The sequence below is a fragment of the Suncus etruscus genome, chromosome 5 (genome assembly GCF_024139225.1).
Source record: "Suncus etruscus isolate mSunEtr1 chromosome 5, mSunEtr1.pri.cur, whole genome shotgun sequence".
Lineage (NCBI taxonomy): Eukaryota > Metazoa > Chordata > Mammalia > Eulipotyphla > Soricidae > Suncus > Suncus etruscus.
This window is the reverse complement of record NC_064852.1, coordinates 23,234,580-23,239,579: the sequence shown is the minus strand read 5'-3', so window position 1 is coordinate 23,239,579 and position 5,000 is coordinate 23,234,580. Positions and strand designations below refer to the sequence as shown.

Sequence of the window (5,000 nt, the reverse complement as noted above, 5' to 3'; positions counted from 1 at the left end):
CCTCCACCAACCCCCTCCCAACCCCGGGCAGCCCCGCCTCCCTTTGACAACGACTTAGCCCTGCCCCTTACGAGCTCATGCCCCGCCCCTCACCCAATAACACGCTCCCATTGGACGGCCCTGACTAGACCCCGCCCCTTTGCTCTCCTAAACCCCGCCTTCCGCTACTTAACCGGCCTCGTTTTGGTTCCACGTCGCGCCCGCGACCCGTGCCCCGGCCTTTGCAAAGGGAGGGCGCGGAGAGGCCAAGCCCATTTCGCCACGCCCCTTCCCCCAGCTATGGGCAGGCCACGCCCCCTCCGCGTCCCGCTTTTTTCTCCCCCTCGGGTCCGCCCCCACTGCAAGACACAGGCCCCGCCCCAGACCTGCTAAGCCCCGCCCCTAATCCGGGCCCCGCCCCAGCGCGGGGACCACCCTCCGCCCGCCCGCCCGCCCGCGCTCCGGGCGCTGCCGGCGGTCCGGGGGCCCCTGGCCGCGCCGCTGCCACTGACGCACCGGGAACCGCACCGGGAGCCGCAAGAGCCCGCGGGACGCGATGCGAGTCCGGTAAGGCGGGAGGCGGCGGCGGCCGCTCGCTGCGGGCTCCCCGGCCGCGCCCAGCGGCTGAGCCGCTCGCCCCCGGGCTCCGATCGCTGGGCACGGTGCAGCGGACGGAGTGCGGGGTTCAGGGGCGGGCGGGCTGGCTGGCTGGCTGGGATCGGGGCTCCCGGGGCTACTACTTACTACCAGACTGGGTTGGGGGGTGGGCTCTTGCTCGGCTTAAACTTGTTGGTGACTGTGCACATTTCAACTTCTTCCAAGAGGTTGGCATTTTTGTTTTCTGTTTTTGTTTTTGCACAATCTGGGGGTCCGGCTGGTGCCTGCGGGTGGCCGGGTAGCCCGGAGATTACAGTTCGGTTCGGCTCTGGAGTGGAAGGGGCTCCATCCAGCCTGGGTGATCGATCTCCTGGAAAAGCCTTTAACCACCCTGCCCTGCTGCAAGCTGGGGTCGGAGGTGCTCGGAGAGGGCTGCGGGGCCTCCCGGAGAAATGCGGTGCATTGGGGGGTGAAAAAGCGATCCGGGTGCCGCTAGCAGATGGGTGTCTTGGTTGTCGTAAGAAGTTCGCTCAACTTTTGTTTCCTGATCCCCCCAACCCACCCACCCAGCAGAATGTGGTGGGGTTGAAGGTTGGAAACAAAGAAAACAGCCCTGAACCCCAAGCACCTTCCTTCTCCAGCCAGCCTTTGGTGTTTACATTCTTGGGGCCACGGCCTCCCCGCTTAGATCCGACTGTATAGCTGGAACTCACCCGCTCACCCTAGTCTAAACAGCCTCCTGCACCCCTCTAAGTGGCATCCAAGATGGGGAGTCCCCTTTCAGGGGGGGCTGTGTGGAGCTAGGAGGGGACATCCCTGATCTCTGGCCTGCCTGCCTGCCTTCCTTCCTAGCCTTCTGGCCTCTGCCCTGTGTTCTGGCTCCTGGCCTCCTCATAACAAAGGTGATGATGTTTCCCAGTGCCCCGGTATGCATCCATTGCTGCCATAAAAATTAATGGGTGGTTTGCAGAGCGTTGCTTTTGGCCACCCGGGAATGGACCGAGGCTGTACTTTAGTGGGGGGCTCCTCAGCTTTCTTCTCTTCCACGTGGCTGTCTTCCTCGCATTCGCCCGCAGGCGCTCCTGACCAGGAAACCGGCATCTGGAATGTTCAATCATTGTGTGGTCTTGTATTTTCTTTATTTTCTCTTACCTTTTTCTGGCACCCTGGATGCCGTGGGAGGTGACTAGGTGCTCTGCGACTGACCCCACCTACCCCCAGACTCCCTGATGGTCTGCAGCAAACCCTAGAACCGCCCTGATTCCCTTGCTCTTTGCCTCTCTGATCCGGCCCAGTCCCTGGAAGTTTAGGGACAACTGCACTGCCCAGTGTGCCCTGCCAGGTCCCTCCCTGCATGGGGATGGAGGTAGAAGGACAGACGTCCGTCAGCCCAGAGTGCCTCTGTCTGCTTTCTGGATGTCTGGGGGTGTCCAGGAGGGGACACTTAGTTTTGGGACATGGACTTGGAGAAACAGGGGTGAAAGTGGGGGGGTTCTGGTGCTACCTTATGCACTGAATAAAAGACACCCTCCTGCTTGGGCCTGCTGTGGTCAGGACTACAAAATGGGAGTGAGGGGGGACGCCTGGAAGGAGGCCCCGGAGACCCTCTTTACCTCACAGTCTCCCGGCACCACTGCCATTTGATAGTTGCAGCTTTTTCTCTCCCTCCCACCCTGGCTTTGATCTGCCCCAGGCCTGGCAGCTGATCACAGGCTGGCTTGGGGGTGTGGAGGGGATGCAGAAGGACCCCAGTGTCTTCTGGGAGCCAAGTCCTTGGCCCCTTTAAGGGTGGGGAGTAAGGGGGGGACAAAAAAGGGGGGAGGCTTTTTTGTTCCCCGGCTTTGGTTATCCACACCCCAAGCCCGGAATTGTTTTCCCTGCCTGGCCACTGTTTGCAGACACTTTGTTGTTTTCATTCAAAAGCTGCTTCTGGTCTGCTGGAGGGGGTAGATTGGGAGTCCCGAGGATGGTTTCTGCACCTTAGGCTCCTGGGTGGCTGCCCTAAAATTTTTATCCCTCTTAACTCTGCCCCGTTTGGTTTAGGGGTGTGGGGGCCTTCTTCTTGAGGAGGAGATGTGGCTTGAAGTCTTCAGTTCTTTAAAGGTGCCCGTGACCTACAGGATGTTCCTCCTAGTGGAGTAAGAGGCATGGGGCTCACCTGCCTGGCTCCTCCAAGTGCAGTTCTGACCTCTTTTGGGGGGTCTGAGTGAGCGAGGGGCCAACATATGTGTCCCATTGTCTTTGCTCTCAAAGCTCTCAAATCCCACTCCAAGTGAGCCAAGGTGTTATTTCTCCCCGAAGGGAGAGTTGGGGGTTCCCCAGTGGTGGCTTCCATTGGCCTGATCCCCTCTCTGATCCCTCCCAACAGAATGTGGTCAAGGTAGAAGGTGAAAACAAATAAAACAGCCCTGACCCCAATCCCTAGGCCAAGCTGCCTGCTCCTAGGAATTGGCAGTGTTAGGGAGCCTGATGTCTTCCCAGAGAGCTGCTGGCCAGCAGGGCCTGGACAGGACCACTACATGGTCACCCTCCTGGACAGGGTTGTCACCATCATGGCCAAGGATGGGTGGAATAATCTGTGACTTACTTGGGATCTTGGAGCTGGAGCTGTTCCCCCTGTATCCATGGGTATTTGGGACCTGCCCAGGGACGGGGTCTGTGCCCAGCTTGGGGTGGGGGTGTTGTCCAGCACCTCTAGGAGACTGGCACCTTCTCAGACCCCAGTGAGAGAATATGAGGTGCTGGGCAGAGCCTCAGTCCAGGGCTGGGGTATTTTAGGGTCTATAGTAGGTAAGGATCAGTGCTGAGGGTCTGTGATCCACTGCTGCCTCCATGCCTGGATATCCTCCAATTGCCTCTGAACCCTGGGGTTCCACTGGACAGGGCTCTCTACCTTCCTGCCTCTGGCTCTGGGATCACTCCTGGCAGGCTTAGAGATCTGCATGGGGTATCATGCATTGAACCTGAGTCAGCCACCTGCAAGGCAAGCATTCTCCCCTCTGTACCATCTCTTTGGCTCTAGTGATTCAGTTTTACAGGGAAGTCACAGTTCTCAAGTGTCTGATCTGAGATTTGATCCTGGTGTGCCCAAACCTTGAGCGCCAGGGTCAAGTCTAGAAACAGGCCTCTGAAGAATTCTGGGAACTTTGAGGTTTAGGCAGAAAGGGGCAGGTTGCAGTCTTCTGCACCCATGTAAATGGCACTAGCCCTGCTGACTGCTTGCTCTACTTGGGGGAAAGAAGGCCTCTGAAACTAGGGTCTTGTTCCCTTTGCCTGTCTGTAGGGAAAAGCTTCCTTTGTAGATAGGAATGTTGAGAACCCTAATTGGGCTCTGAGCTCAGGTTCATGCTGGTGAGAAGGTATTTGGGGTTGGAGAGAGAGGAGAGTGGATAGATTTACCAGCCCACCCAGATTCCATCCCCAACTCTAAACAGCATTCCCTCAGTCCTGGCCATGATCCCTGAGCTTTGAAGTGAAGGAAGGAGTAAATCTTGAGTACCGCCCAGTAGGGCCCCAGAACTGGAAGATAAAGTAAAGTATTTGGGGGAAGAGGGTGAGGTCATCCATGAAGATGAGGCCTGTGAGGCTCAGCCGAGCAATCTCAACAGTGGGACAAATGAGATTACTCTTATCTGCTCCATAAAATCTTATCTCCCCTGAGTAGAGTGAGCTCCAGCAGATGGAGGCTTGAAGGCGAAACTTGCTCTAAAGGCATTTGATGATGCTTCCAGGTTTTTAATAACATCCCCCGCCCCATTTCCTTGGAATGTGGGAACCTCCCAGATGAACACAGAGCAGGGTCCACTTCTGGCATCTCTAGAATCTCAGATGCTGGACCCGTCCACCACCTGTAAGGAAAACCAGAAATCCCACTGCCAGGGACCCTCAGGTAAATCCTGGCCCTAGTGGCTGGTCTCCCAGATCTTTCACTGCCCACGGGCTATGCCCTTTGAGGGTTTCCCTAGCTGCTTATTTTACTGTATTTTATCCTGTTTTTATTATTATTTTTAGTTGTACTCAGGGTTGGGTGTCGGAGCATCAAACCTGGGGCTCCTGCCTGCAAGGCACACCTCCCAACCCTTTGAACCGTATCATAATTCCTTCCAAATTCTTTACATCTTTACAATCATCTCAGAGTTTAAAAAAAATTTAAATCCTAGTTCCTTCCCTAGTTGATTCAGCTTCCTAAAGAGTTGGGCTAAAACTGGCGATGATGACAAAGAATTTCTGTTCTGTACTGGGAGAAAGTGTGTGGTGGGAGAAGGGGGTCTGGCCTGGACTCTGTATTCCAGGGGTGTGCAGGAATGTGTTCAGCAGAGGAATAGGGCATTGTAGGGGGATTGAGGCCATTACCATCCTGAGGAATGTGTCTGTCATTCCCCAAGTGTCTCTTTGCTCTGTGGGTGGGGGTATGGGGTGCATCA

The 5,000-nt window shown here is 56.4% G+C and overlaps 1 protein-coding gene across 1 annotated transcript in view; it reads left to right on the top strand.

Moving 5' to 3' along the window:
• Window positions 1-455: 455 nt before the first annotated feature.
• Window positions 456-5,000, top strand: part of SH3BP4 (SH3 domain binding protein 4) — a 37,340-nt gene continuing 32,795 nt past the window's right edge. Inside the window, exon 1 of the mRNA XM_049773632.1 lies at window positions 456-546. The gene's annotated coding sequence lies outside the window, so the exon portion shown is untranslated. The remainder of the gene's footprint in view (window positions 547-5,000) is intronic.